Raw genomic sequence first — 17,928 nt, 5'->3', positions numbered from 1 at the left:
TTAGGAAGTTGAGTAGGTAAAAGAAGGTGTGATGAGGTTATCCTGGGATTTTAGCAAGTATGAAATGAGTTTGCTGTTGTGGATGATTTGTTGATGAGGGAAGTAAATTTGTGCCTCCACAAAGGTTAATGGAAAAATTGCCAGATTGTGCCCCTGCCAGCCACATGGGTATTTCAAAAACTAAAGAGTGGCTCAGAGAAGGCATCTGGTGGCTGGTGATAAACTTAATGGTTGAGAGGGAGGTGAGGAATTGAGTTGAGTGTATGCGGAGTGACAGGGTTTTGAAGTGCAGAACACAGCCCATGATGATAAGGGAACAAGCTTCAGGTCCGTGGGTAGCTATAGAACTGGACATGCTGGGTATGTTAGAGTGAGAACGTGTAAGAAGTATATTCTGTTGTGCATTTATATGTATTCACGAGGGCCAGAAATTAAGATGGCGAATTTAAGGGAATCAAAGGATGGGATTTGTTTTTTGGAAGAAATGTTCAAAAGAGAAAGCTTTCCATCCATTAGGAGAGAGATGTGGTGCAGGGACCAGGGAGACTGACTCCGAAGCATGGGGCTCTGGGTTTGATACCCAATGCAGGAAGCAGATACGCTCAGCGTTATGTGCCTCTGGGCGGTAGCTCACTTAATCATCTCGACGGCCCCAGTACCTTGAGACCCTAATGGGTGATTAGTTTATGCTTTAAAAAATACTGGGTTATTTATCCATCCTACTCACAGATAATGGGGTGCAACTCACTTCAGGGGTGGTTGAGGAATTTTTGAGTATGAGAAGGATTAAGCATAATAGAGCTGAACTTTATTAACCCAAATGGTGGGGTGGAATGCTTAATTAAGGTTTTGAAAAAAAGCTTGCAACAGTTCCTATTGTGTGGAACGAATTGGGAAGAAGGTATGAGGAAGAAAGTAAGGAAATACCACCTAACACCGCATTCTACCACATGTGCATCACCCTTTCAGTTGTTTAGAGGAAGAATTCCCAATAGTGAAACTGTCCCTGTTTGGGTGAATGAGAAAAGGAGGGAGGTAATTTATCAAGTTGATAAAATAAAGGGATGGAGAGAGAGAGAAGAGGAGAACAAGATCAAGGGGAAGGAACTATGTGACAGAAGGAAAGCGGTCATGGAAACTGTGATGAGGGTGGGGGATATGATAAAAATCAAATCTCGAAAGAAGGAAGGGAACATTTCCAAGTTTAGTCAACCCTTTAAGATAAAAAAGTGTTTAAAAATGAAATGAAATTAAAAGAAATGAAATGAAAAGAGAAGTTGTAAAGCGCGGTAGCTACCCTCAGGCATCCTAGTGCTCCAGACTGGCACATAGATGAACAGCTGGCTGTTAGTCTGATTTATTAAAAAGCAGGGTTTTTAGCTGTTTGCGATAGGAAAGTAGGTTGGGCTCTGTTCGCAGATGGAGGGGAAGAGAGTTCCAGAGTTTGTCTGAATTATAGGATAATGAACGACCCCCACATCTAGCTCTCATCATCCTGGGTACTGCAACAAGATAGGAAGAGGAAGATCTGAGCTGTCTGTTCGGGAGATAGGGGGTGATCAGTGAATGATTGATACTGGCGCCTGTTTTCCAGAAGGCTCGTTGGACGATGCATAGGCCTTTAAACTGGATTCTTTCCCTGACGGGAAGCCAGTGGAGATTCTTCAGTCCAGTTTTGACAGGGAGTTGACGGGGATCTGGAGCAGGGTTTGTGCTGCACAATTTTGAATTACCTGGAGCTTACGCAGGGTGGTCTGTGGGGACCCTAGGTAGAGGGCATTCCCAAAGTCCTGACCCGATAGAATTAGACCCTGGATCATGATCTGCCTTGCGCAAAAGGGTAGTAGGGGAAGAATTTTCCGGGTGATACTGAGTAGACCGAAGCAGGTGGCTGAACGTTTGGTTACAACAAGAATCTCCCTCATGACCTAGATAATAACACAACAGAATACATCCCAATACATACAAAGAGCACCCAACCCAAATTGTAACCCCCTAAACAATGAATTCCAACAGTTATCAAAAATAGTTATTTTATTTCATTTCTTTTCTCCAAAAACTTTTTCATTATTATTTCCTAATATTTTTAACATACATAGTATATACAGAATCACAAAATGAAGAGACAGTACATGTAGCTAACACAAATAAGTCAAACCCGGTAGAGGAAAACAATAAAAATGAACACCAACTCATTCAAACCCTACTCACACACCCAGCCAAACCTTCACATTCAGAACATATCTGGGGAACACGACTGCAAGATGGCAATGTAATTGAAATGACCAAAGACAGAGACTGCAAGAGAGCAGAGTGTTCTCAAAGCAGTGGTCAACCCGTTTCGGTGGCTGACAGATGATAAACTGCCACCTTCCTCAGGACCAACCAGATATAATGCTCTCACAAGGGCTGCTCCACCCGGGGAGAAGAGATATTTTTCACCTGAAAAGTATCAATCAATCAATCAAAAGTACTTGTAAAGCGCGCTACTTACCCGTGAGGGTCCCAAGGTGCTGAGGGGAGGGGGTGCTGCTACTGCTCGAAGAGCCAGGCCTTGAGGAGTCTTCTGAAGGTGAGTAGGTCTTGGGTCTGCCGTATGTAGGTAGGGAGGGTGTTCCAGGTATTGGCGGTGAGGTAGGAGAAGGATCTGCCACCAGAGATCGTTTGTTGGATGCGGGGGACCGCGAAGAGGGCGAGGCTGGCGGAGCGGAGCTGGCGGTTGGGGGTGTGGAAGCTGAGTCTGTTGTTCAGGTAGGCTGGCCCGGCGTTGTGGAGTGCTTTGTGTGCGTGGGTGAGGAGCTTGAAGGTGATCCTCTTGTCAACGGGGAGCCAGTGTAGGTTTCTCAGGTTGGAGATGATGTGGCTGCGGTGGGGTACGTTGACGCTCAGTCGGGTGGAGGCGTTTTGGATACATTGTAGTCGTCGCAGGTGTTTGGCTGGGATTCCTGCATAGAGTGCGTTGACGAGGGACTGTGTCACCGTTCTTCTTGTTTCGGTAGGGATCCACTTGTAGATCCTGTGGAGCATTCGGAGGGTGTTGTAGCAGGAGGTAGAGACGGCCTTGACCTGCTTATACATGGAGAGGGAGGAGTCGAGGATGAATCCTAGATTGCGTGCATGGTCGGTGGGTGTTGGTGGTGTTCCCAGCGGGGTCGGCCACCAGGAGTCATCCCAGGCTGAGGGGGTGGGTCAGAGGATGAGGACCTCCGTCTTTTCTGAGTTCAGCTTAAGACGGCTGCTCCTCATCCAATCGGCAACAGCCTTCATTCCCTCATGGAGGTTGTTTTTTGCGGTGTGTGGGTCCTTGGTGAGGGAGAGGATGAGCTGGTGGTCGTCAGCGAAGGGGCCACTTGTGCGAGGGGGCCATGTAGACGTTGAACAGTGGTGGGCTGAGGGATGAGCCCTGGGGAACGCCACAGATGATGTCGGTGGCTTCGGATCAGAAGGGTGGGAGGTGGACGCTCTGGGTTCTGCCGGAGAGGAAGGAGGTGGTCCAGTCAAGAGCCTTCTCTTGGATTCCGGCTTCTAGGAGGCATGTCTTTAGAGTGCGATGGCAGACCGTGTCGAAGGTGGTTGACAAGTCGAGGAGGATGGGGCTGATGTTTCGCCATTGTCTAGTTGGCGCCTGATGTCGTCTGTGGCAGCGATGAGGGCTGTCTCGGTGCTGTTGTTTCATCTGAATCCGGACTGGGACGGGTCCACGATGTTGTTGTCTTCGAGGTGGGGTGCTAATTGCATGTTGACGATTTTCTCAATGACCTTTGCCGGGAACTGGAGCAGGGAGATGGGCCGGAGGTTCTTGAGGTCCTTGGGGTCCGGTTGGGGCTTCTTGAGGACGGAGTTGATTTCTGCGTGCTTCCAGCTTTCCGGGAATGTCGCAGTTTCGAAGGAGATGTTGATGACCTTCCGTAGTTGGGGTGCGATGGCTGCGTCTGCTTTGTTGAATACGTGGTGTGGGCACGGATCAGACGGAGATCCTGAGTGGATGGAGATCATAATCTTGCGCGTCTCGTCATCATTGACGTTGGACCAGGAGGTCAGGCGGTTGGCGCTGGAGGTGTTCACAGGGGTGGTGGAGTCTGGTATAGTCGGGCGGTCGTAGTGTTAAAGCTGTCATGGATGTCAGCTATCTTGCGGTGGAAGAAAATGGCTAGTGAGTTGCACAGTTCTTGTGAGGGCGAGATGTCATTGGCGTTGGTGCTGGGGTTGGAGAGTTCCTTTAGGATGCTGAAGAGCTCTTTGCTGTCGTGTACATTGTTATCCAAGCGGTCTTTGAAGGAGGATCTCTTGGCTAATCTGATGAGGTGGTGGCGTTTGCGGGTGGCGTCCTTGTGGGCTGCGTGGTTGTCTGGTGTGCATTTGTGGAGCCATGTTCTCCAGTTTCTGGCATGGGCGTGTAGAGGTCTGGAGCTCGTCGGTGAACCATGTGGCCCTCTTGTTGGCGTGGCTGTTGGAGGGTTTTTTGAGCGGGGCAAGTGTTTTGGTGCAGTCGCCGATTCACTGTCTGAGGTTTCGGGATACGGCATCTGGGTTGGTGGGGTCGGTGGGTGGGTTCTTAGCGAGGGAGGTGATCAGCTGGACTTCAGCGCGGCTGCTTTTCGGCCTGCATATGAGGTGGCTTGGGAGGGAGGAGCATCAGGGAGGCAGGAGGGGGAGGCGAATGGGTGTGCAGGGGAGAGGGGCTGCAGGGATGCAGTGGCAGGAAAGGGTCGGATTGGGAGTGGCGGGGCGGGGGGAACTGGTGCACAGAGCAGAGAGGAGGGAAAAACCCAGGAAACAAGGAGGCAGCAAGGAGGCAGGAACCAGGCAGTCAGGTGACGAGCAGCGGCATGGGGACGGCCTGCCTGAAAGCAGGGTCAAAGGTTACAAAAAAGCACAGAAAGGTCACAAAAACACAGGGGCAAACGAGTGACAGAAGCACAAAGGTCACAAGAAAGGGCAAAAACGGTCACAAACAACGGGGGAAACGAGTGGCACAGAGGCAGAAAGGTCACAATAAAGGGCAGAAAAGGTCACAGAAAACGGGGGGAAACGAGTGGCACAGAGGCAGAAAAGTCACAAGTAAGGGCAGAAAGGTCACAAAAAACGGGGGGGAAACGAGTGGCACAGAGGCACAAAGGTCCCAAGAAAGGGCAGAAAGGTGAAAAAAACGGGGGGAAACAAGTAGCACAGAGGCACAAAGGGCACAAGAAAGGCAGAAAGGTAACAAAAAACAGGGGGAAACGAGTGGCACAGAGGCAGAAAAGGGAGTAGAGGCAAGAAAAACGAGTACAATCAGGGGAGCAAAACGCAAAAAAAACGAGTACAATCAGGGGAGCAGAAAGCCCGAAAAACGGGTACAATCAGGGGAGCAGAGGTAAAAAAACGAGTCAGGGGAGCAGAAGGTAAGAAAAACGAGTACAATCAGGGGAGCAGAAGGCAAGAAAACAAGCACAATCGGGGGAGCAGAAGGCAAGAAAAACAAGTGCAGTCAGGGGAGCAGAAGGCAAGAAAAATGGGTACAAACAGGGGAGAAGAAGGCACGAAAAACGAGTGCAATCAGGGGAGCAGAAGGCATGAAAAAGCGAGTACAATCAGGGGAGTAGAAGGCATGAAAAATGGGTACAATTTGGGGAGCAGAAGGCACGAAAAATGAGCACAATCAGGGGAGCAGAAGGCAAGAGAACGGGCACAGATAAGAATGCAGGCACAGGGGGGAGACAGGCAACAGCGATCACAGACACCAGACGACAGTATGGGCAGTACAGGGAAGACAGACAGACATCGACACTGATACAAACCTAAGGCCACCAGGGATGAGGCGCAGGTGGTAGCCTGCGGGTGGAGGAGGGCCTCAACTTCTACAGCAGCGGCAGCTGGGGCAGGGTCAGGACACACAGGCGGAGGTGTGTGGTGGGGGAGCGACCTACCAGCAAGGTCAAGGGTTGCTCCCCTCACTGCGCAGCGGCCGGCCTATATGGGGAGGTTTGGAGACAGGAGCAGCGAATGGGCAGTGAGGGGGTAGGGCCACAGGGGTCGCAGCAGCGGGAACAGGAGCAGCGAGGGCAACAAGGCAGCCAGGCACAATCAGGGGCAGGCAGGGGGAACAGAAGGCAAGAAAACGAGCACAATCAGGGGAGTAGAAGGCACGAAAAATAGGTACAATCAGGGGAGCAGAAGGCACGAAAAACGAGTGTAATCAGGGGAGCAGAAGGCACGAAAAACGAGTGCAATCAGGGGAGCAGAAGGCACGAAAAACAGGTACAATCAGGGGAGCAGAAGGCACGAAAAACAAGTGTAATCAGGGGAGCAGAAGGCACGAAAAACGAGTGCAATCAGGGGTGCAGAAGGCACGAAAAACAGGTACAATCAGGGGAGCAGAAGGCATGAAAAACTAGTGCAATCAGGGGAGCAGAAGGCAAGAAAAAACGAGTACAATCAGGGGAGTAGAAGGCAGACAAGCATTTGCAATGCAATAGGTCTCGCATTAGGAAAGTTTGAGCTATTGGTGTTGTAAATGACAAATCTTTTATTTATGTGTTGGTTTTGAAAACAGCGAAATTAATAGCTTAGTCATTTACAATGCCAATAGTTATAACTTTCGCAAATGTGACAACTATAGCATTTGTAATGCAATATATGTTGTATTTACGTGACTTAGATGTATTGGTATTACAAATAACAATGGCTTTTAATTTTTTTAAAGAATGAATACTTAAATAAAAGTTATTGTCATTTATAGTGGCAATAGCTTACATTTTTGTAAATAACTTTTGTGAAGATTATGTTCAGTGTATTTTATTGTGACGAAAATCCAGGAACAGAAAAAAAAATGTGTTATATGTACTAAAGCTTGAAACATTGAGAGAACATATTTGAACCAGTTGTTGTTGAATGGTTGCACAGATTGATGCTGTGGTGGCGTTGACTGATGCTGTGGTGTTCAGTAATGCTGTGGTAGCACATAGTGATGTTGTGGTGCCCCTGAGTGATGCTGTGGTGATGCGATAGTTAGACAAAGGGAGGGCGATAGATAGAGGGAGGGTGATAGATAGATAGAGGGAGGGTAATAGATAGATAGAGAGAGGGCAAAAGATAGATAGAGGGATGGCTATAGATAGATAGAGGGAGGGCGATAGATAGAGTGAGGGAGGGCGATAGATAGATAGAGTGATGGCGATAGATAGAGTGATGGCGATAGATAGATAGACAGATAGAGTGATGGCGATAGATAGACAGATAGATAGAGTGATGGCGATAGATAGATAGCCAGATAGATAGAATGATGGCGATAGATAGATAGACAGATAGATAGAGTGATGGTGATAGACAGACAGACAGACAGACAGACAGACAGACAGACAGACGGATAGATAGATAGATAGATAGATAGATAGATAGATAGATAGATAGATAGATAGATAGATAGATAGATAGATAGATAGATAGATAGATAGATAGATAGATAGATAGATAGATAGATAGATAGATAGATAGATAGATAGATAGATAGATAGATAGATAGATAGATAGCAGTGATGGTGATAGAGAGTGCACTAGTTGTTATGCTGTATTTTGTTGTGTTTTGTTATGATATGCCATGCTTTGTTTTGTTATGCCATGCTATGTTGTGTTATGCTATGTTTTGTTGTGCTATGCTAGGTTTTGCCTTTGTTTTGTTATGCTGTGCTTTGTTATGCTATGCTAGGTTGTGTCTTTGTTTTGTTATGCTGTGCTTTGTTATGCTATGCTATGTTTTTTTTTGCTATTCTATGTTTTGTTATGCTATGTTTTGATGTGTTTTGTTATGCTATGCTATGTTTTGTTATGCCATGTTTTGTTATGCTCTCCTGTGCTATGTTTTTTTAATGATATGCCATGCTATGCTTTGTCTTGTTATGCTAGGTTTTGTTTTGTTGTGCTATGTTTTGTTGTGCTTTGTTTTGTTGTGCTATGTTTTGTTGTGTTTTTTTAAGCTATGCTGTTTTGTTGTGCTTTGCTATGCTATGCCTTGTTAACACCTTAGCTGCTATGGAACGTCCAGCTCCAGTGCTGAACGTTCTATTGCGCAGGTGAAGCTGGAACGTCCAACGGCCGACGGCAGCACTCCCGAGGTAGTGGTGCCGTCGGCCGTTGGACTGGGCGCAGCACTTATGAGGTTAATCTATGCTATGTTTTGTTATGCTATGTTTTGTTGTGCTATGCTTTGTTATGTTAGATTTTGTTTTGTTATGCTATGTTTTGTTTGTTATGCTATGCTATGTTATGTTATGCTATGTTTTGTTATGCTATGTTTCGTTGTGTTTTGTAATGCTATGTTTTGTTATGCTATGCTATGTTTTGTTATGCTATCCTGTGCTATGTTTTGTTGTGTTTTGTTATGATATGCCATGCTATGCTTTGTTTTGTTATGCTATGTTTTGTTTTGCGATGCTTTGTTGTGTTTTGTTATGCTATGCTTTGTTTTGTGGTGCTATGTTTTGTTGTTCTATGTTTTGTTGTCTTTTTTTAAGCTATGCTGTTTTGTTGTGTTTTGCTATGCTATGTTAATCTATGCTATGTTTTGTTATGTTATGTTTTGTTGTGTTTTGTTAAGCTATGCTCTGTTATGCTATGTTTTGTTGTGTTTTGTTAAGCTATGCTTTGTTATGCTAAATTTTGTTTTGTTATGCTATGTTTTGTTTCTTATGCTATGCTATGTTATGTTATGCTATGTTTTGTTAGGCTATGCTATGTTTTGGTATGCTATGTTTTGCTGTGTTTTGTTATGCTATGCTATGTTTTGTATTGCTTTGCTTTGTTATGCTATGCTATGTTTTGTGATGCTATGCTATGTTTTGTTATGCTATGCTATGCTTTCTGATGCTATGCTATGTTTTGTTATGCTATGCTATGCTTTGTTGTGTTTTGTTCTGCTATGTTTCGTTGTGTTTTGTTATGCTATGTTTTGTTGTGTTTTGTTATGCTCTACTATGTTTGTTATGCTATGCTATGTTTTGTTTTGCTATGCTATGTTTTGCTATTCTGGTGTGTTGTTGTCTGTGTGTGCGGCTGTGTGTGTGGGGTTGTGTGTGTGTGTGGGGTTGTGTGTGTGTGGGGTTGTGTGTGTGTGTGTGGGTTTGTGGGTGGGGGGTTGTGTATGTGGGGTTGTGTGTGTGTGGCTGTGTGTGTTTGTGTGGGTGTGGTTGTGTGGGTGTGTGTGGGTATGTGTGCGTGGGTATGTGTGTGTGTGTGGTTGTGTGTGTGTGTGTGTGGCTGTGCGTGTGTGTGGTTGTGTGTGTGTGGCTGTGTGTGTGGTTGTGTGTGTGTGTGGTTGTGTATGTGTGGGGTTGTGTGTGGTTGTGTGTGTTTGTGGCTGTGTGTGTGTGGATGTGTGTGTGTGGTTGTGTGTGTGTGGTTGTGTGTGTGGGGTTGTGTGTGTGGGGTTGTGTGTGTGGGGTTGTGTGTGTGGGGGGTTTTGTGTTTGTGTGTGGGGGGTTGTCTGTGTGTGGGGGGTTGTGCGTGTGGGGGGTTGTCTGTATGTGTGTGGGGTTGTGTGTGTGTGGGGGGTTTTGTGTATGTGGGGGGTTGTGTATGTGTGTGTGTGGGGTTGTGTGTGTGGGGGGGTTGTGAAGGGTCGGGCCTGCAGCTCGGAGAAGGGGCTCAGTTTCCCGAGGGAGGAATACTGCCTGCTTGGCCCAGATGTTACATTCTGCTCGAGAGTCTCTGGCACCGTCAGAGATGGAGATAACATTCGTCCTGGGGGGTAAATAGTAGGAGGGAAGTGTGGGGGGGGGGAAGAGAGGGAGGAGGGAGATCACAAACAGAGTGTGAGAAATTTAAAACAAGCCGCACAGGACTAGATTCTTGACCGCCAATATTTATTTATTTAAGATGTAAATAAAAAATAACAAGGAGGAGGCGCTGCTGCCTGAGGTTTATCATGGGTCTGGGAAAGGGGTCTCTGAATGTGTGAGGAAGCCTGAAGAGGAGACGAAGGGAGGGAACTAGGTTGAGAGGTGACTGAGGAGAAAACGTTAATATGGGGAAGCTAGACAGACATGGGGGAGGAGGTGAGGAAGAGAGGAGAGAGGGAGGTGGCCGGGAGAGAGTGGGAAGGAGGAGATTGGGAAGGAGAGGGTGAGAGCCTGGAGCTGCTGGAAGTGGATGAGTGGACGGCAGCAAGCTTATCGGGACTCTGAGAAATAAGGTGCCCGGGCGGTGGGTGCTGGAGGAGGGGCGGGGGCTGCCAGGGAAGACTAGGAGGGGAGGGATAGGATTAATTCTCGCACAAAGGTCAAGCTGCCATTCAGGAGTCTCTAGCGCACGGTTGTGCACCTAAAAAAAATAGTCAAATGTGTTTTATTTATTAAGCTGCATCCCATGGAGGAGGCGCTCGCACACATGGTCATCAGTCTTGATATGGGGTTTCTTTTGAAGAAAGCCTATCGTAAGATAACTCCATTTTGTGCACGAAGGCTTTGTGATGCATGCTCATGTCTATTTTTTGATGTGTGCTTGTGCATGTCTCATGGCGCATTAGTGGACATTTACCATTCAAGCATGGTGGACGGTAAATTAAATTGTGGAAAAAGGGGAAAAGCGCACACAATGCACAAAGGAAAAAAACACGTCGACCAGTAACATTTTGCAGCTCCTGGGCCCTCCTAAATAAATAACTAAGAATAACCTTTGTTTGCCAAGCAACAAAAGCGAGAGAGGGGCAAAAGACAATTGGAGAACAAAAATTACGCATTTATGTGGGTTATGCTGAAAACAAAAATACATTCATAACGTTGACAAACTACAATGCCAGAATTGACAGCTTCAAAATTTCAACAAACCAACCTCTGCGCAAATTAATTCCCACACAGAGGTAAAGCTGCCATTTTAACTAGCGCACAATTGTGCACCTAAAAAAAATAGTCAAATGGGTTTTATTTCTTCAGCTGCATCCCAAGGAGGAGGCGCTGCTGCATGAGGTTTATCATGGGTCTGGGAAAGGGGTCTCTGTATGTGTGAGGAAGCCTGAAGAGGAGACGGAGGTAGGGAACTAGGGTGAGAGGTGACTGAGGAGAAAACGTCAGTACGGGGAAGCTAGTCAGATATGGGGGAGGAGGTGAGGAAGAGAGGAGAGAGGGAGGTGGTTGGGAGAGAGTGGGAAGGAGGAGATTGGGAAGGAGAGGGTGAGAGCCTGGAGCTGCTGTAAGTGTATGAGCGGACGGCAGCATGCTGATCAGGGCTCTGAGAAATAAGGCGCCTGGGCCGGTGGGTGCTGGGGGAGGGGCGAGGGCTGCCAGGAAAGACCAGGAGAGGAGGGATAGGATTAATTCCCCCACAGATGGCAAGCTGCCATTCACGAGTCTCTAGTCCACAGTTGTGCACCTAAAAAAGCCTTTGATGCAGCAGGGGGCAGAGAGCAGGGGGCGGAGCAGGAAGAGCTGCTGGGAGAAGCTTGTGTGAGAGAGACTGGGCTGCCTTTGATGATCGAATGCAAGCTCGTGCACAAGGAGCTTGTGGTCATGTGATTCACGTGAACTGTTGAAAATCCTTATCGTAAAAGTCAGCTTTGTGGATGGGCGGCAATAGATCTCTCTGCGAGACCTAAAAAACGGGTATAATCAGGGGAGCAGAAGGCATGAAAAACAGGTACAATCAGGGGAGCAGAAGGCACAAAAAACGAGCACAATCAGGGGAGCAGAAGACAAGAGAACGGGCACAGATAAGAATGCAGGCACAGGGGGTAGACAAGCAACAGCAGTCACAGACACCAGAAGACAGTATGGGCAGTACTGGGAAGACAGACAGCCAGCAAGCAACAGTGATACAAACATAAGGCCTACCACTGGCCACCCGCGATGAGGCGCAGGTGGTAGCCTGCGGGTGCAGGAGGGCCTCAACTTCTACAGTAGCAGCAGCTGGGGCAGGGATAGGACACACAGGCGGAGCTGTGTGGTTGGGGACCGACCTACCAGCAAGGTCAAGGGTCAGGAGAACGTAATACCATGGAAATGAATAGGGGAAAACCAACTGTAATCAAGAATAAAGGTGGTCTACAGTGCTTTGACATTAAGTGCTGAGAAATTCACAGAGTATGTGATTCCAACTAAACACATAAAACACTAGGCCCCTACCTACTCAGGGCTCAAACAAAGATAAAACAAAAACAAAAATACACCAGTGAATTGTTAACACCACCACCAAAGGACATGACACAAAAACAAATGATAAGTAATTGTGTGTGACTGGACTCACCAGCCTCAAAGATTTGAGCACTATTTACTTGAAAAACAATTGTTTCTTCACAATTTTATCTGTGTATTACAATAAATTCTTCACATGATTGAATTTCCATCAAATTGTCCTTATTCACTTGTTCATCTTTTTTCATTGCTCTATGATTTTTTTCATTTGAAAGTTTTCACTTCATTATTCAAAACAACAAATGATTTGTGTAACACCCAATGCATTTAGGGTCAAAGGAGTGACCCTTCTTCAGGGGTCTATAAAGGAAAAATACAGGACCAATTCAGTTTTAATTCATTAGAAAAAGGAAAACATTTTTTTCTGTTTACAAGAACCAATAACACAAAGTTACTTCTGTTAATGTTATATGCAAATTCATCCTGTGTCGATATGGCATCATATTGCTGACATTGTGAATATGTAGCGTACTCTTATCTGATTCAAGTGGACTTCAATTTATTTTAACGATTCTAAGGTTGACCAGGTGAAGGACTGTATGGGCATGAATGCGTGCATTTAAACGTTAAGGGCTCCTGTTCTTATGGTGAACTCATCGTGGCTGACCAGTATCCTGTCTCAGTGTTACATGCTCTAAGAATGATTGTTTATCGCATTAGCCGAATGCGTGTCAATGTGGAACAAATATCTTAACTTCTAAGAAAGACACATGTTGTTATATTAGCTTCAATACATGACTCATACTGTTGCCCAAAGTTAAATATGCTACGTGGTTATACTGCGTATTATAATCTAACGGGTGTTCGTTCTACTTACGATTAAAGCGTTCTCGCGCATCCTACCATTCTACACTTCCTGGTATGGAATTGTGGGAAATACTAGAGTCTGTGATGTACGGTTTATGGGAAGCCTTCAGAGGTCATGTGATAAGGGAGCTCGGATTCAATCCGGGTCAAATGATGTGTGTGCCCGATGGAAAATGAATCTAACGATCGAGTGTCGGAAATGGATGCAATAAAATATTAAATGAAAAGACATGTATGGGATTCAATTCATATCCTATTTACTTGAATGTGATGATGGTAGATTAAGATCACAATGATTATCATGCAATATGTCTGTGTACAGGATTCCCTAGTCAAAAATAAATAAAGTTTTGTGAATTCAATGTTAGAAACAATGTTGATAAGCTCAATATATAAAAGTACTGCTATATCAATGGCATATGAGGATTTTGCACTGTGTTTCATCAGGATGTATATTTCCAAGATACAATAATGGTAATAATGATTTACATACATTTTCAAGGATTTAAGAGTCAATGAAGAATATGTGGTGCACAGTTTTCATGATTATAAGAAACATGCGTACTCCACCCTATCGTTCAACCCGAAAGGTTGAAAGGAGTTCAGTTTTTTAATCCAGTAAACTTCAGCTCTTAGGCGTGATTTATGAGGGTCCAAATCGCAGCGTTGTTGCACTACTTCCAATATAGTGAATTTCATCTGTGCTATTTGATGATTAGCCTCTTGCTGATGAACCGCTAATGTAGGCTTCAAGTTTTTCAATCTTAATTGCTTTTGTGTTCGGTTATTCTAAGTTTGATTTGTCTCTCAGTTTGGCCTACATGTTTCCACATGGGCATTTAATGGCGTATACCACATTTTTAGTGTCACAAGTGCTCGAATGATGTAAAGGTATTTTGTTTCCTTTCATGGGATGCGTGAATTCTTTTCCTATAATCACGTTGCTGCAATGCACACAATTACCGCATCTGTTCATTCCCTTGAAATCTTTGCATTTGGTTTTCCTGCGATTGAGCAATTCTTTTAGGTTTTTCGATCTTTGAAAAGCAAATGTGATATGATTGTTGAATAAGCCTTGCAAGTCTGGTTTCCATGATAATTAAAGGCCAATGGCTCTTTATTATGTTCTTAATTTTGTGAGTTTGAGTGGAATACTTTAAAACACAAACAGTTTTATTTACTGCAGCAGATGTTCTGGGAGTCAATAAAGTGTCTCTTCTCATTTGACTGACTTTAATGGTAGATTTGTTCGGGATGTTTTGTGGGTAACCTTGTCCTTTATATTTGGATATTGTTTATTCATGGCTTCAGATAAATCTTTGGGATCTGAAATTATAAGCTTATAGCTGATGAACTGAGACACGGGTAGATGTCTTTTTAAAGCCTCCTGATGAAAACTTTGGAACAATAAGCAAGTATTCTGGTCTGTTTTTTTGAGTATACTTTGGTGCTTATCTTGTTTTTCTCCAGAGTGATCAAAACGTCCAAGAATGCTATTTGTTGTTTCTCAATGGTGTGGGTGAACTTGATCCTCTCATGATGTGAGTTCATTATTTCAATGTTTTTTTACAACTCTGCTTTTTCGCCGTTCCATATAATGAAGATATCATCAATCAGAACCTCCAGCTTTTCACGATTACGCAATTCACGATAAAATCGCAAAATCGGCTAACTAGCACGACAGCCGCGATATTTGCAATATTGGCCGCGATATATACAAAAGTGTCTTCTGGGAGACACCAAAACAAACAATGCCCTTTTATTGGCTGTGTGCACGTATGCCATTATGTCCAATATCTGCTTCCTCCTGGCCAAGCTGTGAGAGGCAGACAAGAAGAAACTTTTCTGCACGGCTTTGCGCTTAGCAAAAGGCATGATTTAGTTGCCCACACCTGTCAAGTATGGGTTATAAACCCGACATCAGCATGACCCTGCAGTGCGTCTTTCAGTGTCAAACAGGCATGGTATTTCTCTGCTGTAATTTTAGCCAGGTTTGATGATTTTCTCCACCTACCCTGTTCGGCACGGGTGCTTCGAGAAGTTTTTATTGAACTTGTGGCATTCTCTTGGTTAATGTCTCCAAATTGGACAACTCTTTAATATGTACTGCCGGATATATTTGTAATTCACGGGTTCTGACATAGTGGAATAATCATCTGTTCCCTTAGGGGAAGATTGTTGATTGCTCTAATATTTCTGTCCAGTGTCTGTATTGTGCATTTTTATTTAATTATGTTATGCAGTGAAAGCAACCTGCCCTAATGCAGCATGCGTCTTCCCAGCCGTCCCTCTGCTAAATCTTGGAATTTGTTCTCTGTAGTCACCATGGGATTATCAACTCGGTCTACAATAAAAACACACTGTTCAGGGATGGCATTGATTCACTGTTTGGTGCTTGTGACTTTTCAGTCTTCAGAATATACACACTCTATGTACATGGCCTACTTGTATGGTGAGCTACTTATTTTAAAGTTGTAACAAAGCATTGCGAAAGCTAATTGGTCTGACCTTGGCCTGTGTCCAAATCAAGAATAACCATGGGACCAAGTCAATGGGAGGGTATCCTGGTGCCAGAGAAGAATGGTAAGGGCTTCAAAAGATGTGCACGAGTCCGCAGGAAATGTATGCGATGTAAACTCCCTACACCACAGGACACTGAGGTCATCTGACGAGTTGCTTGGAATGGGGCAGAGTTTGCTACAACCAGAGAGCAGAGGTATGTGGAGGGTCTACAGCAGCACATCTGGTGCGAGCCCAGGAGGTCTGAGTTCTCAGAGGAGAAGCATTGGACTAGGAAAACTGCCACTTCAAGGCTTAGAGTCAGATGCTGGAATGCAGAGGAGCATCGTGGGAAGACAGGAAAAAGACAGTCTTTACCGAGGGTAAGGCTGTACATTGCTGACAACATTCACTTCCTTCCCTAGCACCTGTTGATATAATCAGACCCTCCAGCATTTTGCAAGTCCATGGCTTTAAGTGGGCTGGGTCTGGCCTGTGCTCAGCAGAGACGGTTCCCTATTGTGCTCTCCATTTTTACCCTCTGGGTGAAAAAAAACAAAAAAAACTGCAGCTGTCACTGCTTTAGATGTGTTTTTAAAGAAACTTGTTTTTCAGTTTTATGCAGTGCACCTTGGAGCTCTTTACATGAGCATGTTTTGAATCATACATAGGATGTTGAGCTGTCATGACGCTCAAACCACGCTGCAACCTCGCAAACAAGAACTGCAACATTTTCAAACTGATATACAATGAAGTCATAGTTGTTGCTTATTTCTCCTATGCCTATTTCACATGCGAGTACTTTGCTAAATCAGTTTAAGACTGAAAAGGAAAGATTACGAGTACAATGAACTGCCACAATAATGCCGCTAAATTTCCATTTTTGTGCCGCTAAATTTGCAAATCTATGCCGCAATATCCTGGGGGGTCTGATCAATGTATCTTTTGAATAAAATTAGGTGATCTGTCCAATCTGGATTTTCAAAGATATACTGAGTTTCAAACTTTGACATGAACATATTCGCGTATGATGGTGCTCCAGCGAATCCCATTGATGTGCTGTTGCATTGGCCATAGAATCTTTCTTGTCATTGAAAGTAGCTGTGGTAGAGTGCAAAGTGCATAAGCTCCAAATGGAATACTTTATTCACTTCTTCATTTTTGTCACTTAATAGACACCATTCAAGGGCTTCGAGGCCTTCGTTGTGAGGGATGGAGGTATAGAGTGCATTGACGTCCACTGGGCATAGCCATCAATCAGTAGAATCATCAGTATTGATGTTACTGAGGATATTTAAAAAGGAAGTTGTATCTTTTAAGTTTGTGTTGCAACTTTGAACTAAAGGCTGTAGGTACCAGTCTACGAATTTACCAATGGGTTCTGAAATAGAGCCGCAAGCTGAGACAATGGGCCTGAAGGGTGGCTTCACCGTATTTTTATGAACTTTTGGCAGCATGTACTGTTGTGGTCTTCGTGGATGTTTGGTGTCGAGGTATTCATAAGTTTTTTAATTTATCCATTTCATTTCCAGTGCGTGATTGAGAATTTTCTTCAGTGTAACTTGATAAGTGTGTGTGGGATCATTATCCAATGGTGTATAAATTCCTTCCTCCTTTAGGTGATTGTTAACACTGGAGACATAAAAATCAGTATCCATGACTATAAGAACGCCGCTCTTATCTGCTCTTTGAAATGTCAAGGTTGGATCATTTATTAGACTTTGTAAAGTGCTCCATTCGTGTTTTGAAAAGTTACTTTGTGTTTTTTTTGAGAAGTTGATTTTTTGAATATCAGCTAAAACCACTCTTTCAAATGAATCAATCGTTTTGTGTGATATAGGTGCACAAAAATTGCTTTTAGGTTTGAATTTTTTAGAAACTGTTTCATTCTCATTGATCATGTTGCTCCGAGCATCTTTGAAAAAGTGTTTCCAGTTGAGTGTTCTGAAAACTTAAACAGGGCAATTTCTGTTTCTGGTAAATTGGATTTGTAAGTAGGGACAAAAGATGTTCCTTTGTTTAGTAAAGTTGTTTGTTCTTTAGTTAGTTGTTGGCTTGAAATGTTCATAACTAAGTTGTTTTCGTTTTGCTCCTTGTCACTCTCTTCTCTCTTTCTTCTTCTGTTTATTTTGCCCCTCCTTGTTTTTCTATCTGTGGTGGATCGTTGGCGGCCGGGCTTGTGTCTAAAAAAGACGTTTTTTGTCCTTTATTTATTTGTGGTTTTTTTCTGATTGTCTTCATGTTCCTGCTATTGGAGGTCTGGTTTTAGCTATGTCTGCGTCTGTTGCTACGCTCTCTTGTGAAGAGCTGTTGTTAGATTCAGGTTGCTGCAATTTCTTCTGATTATAAATTTCTGCCCATGTATAAACTTCTTACAATTTGTAATCTATGGTGTCTCATCAGTATTTTCTTATCTTGCGTTCATTCACTTCTTTGGCGTATCGCTCAATTTTATTATTGA

This window comes from Lissotriton vulgaris, chromosome 2_1 (assembly GCF_964263255.1).
Source record: "Lissotriton vulgaris chromosome 2_1, aLisVul1.2, whole genome shotgun sequence".
NCBI lineage: Eukaryota > Metazoa > Chordata > Amphibia > Caudata > Salamandridae > Lissotriton > Lissotriton vulgaris.
Note: the sequence above shows the minus strand (reverse complement) of the source record.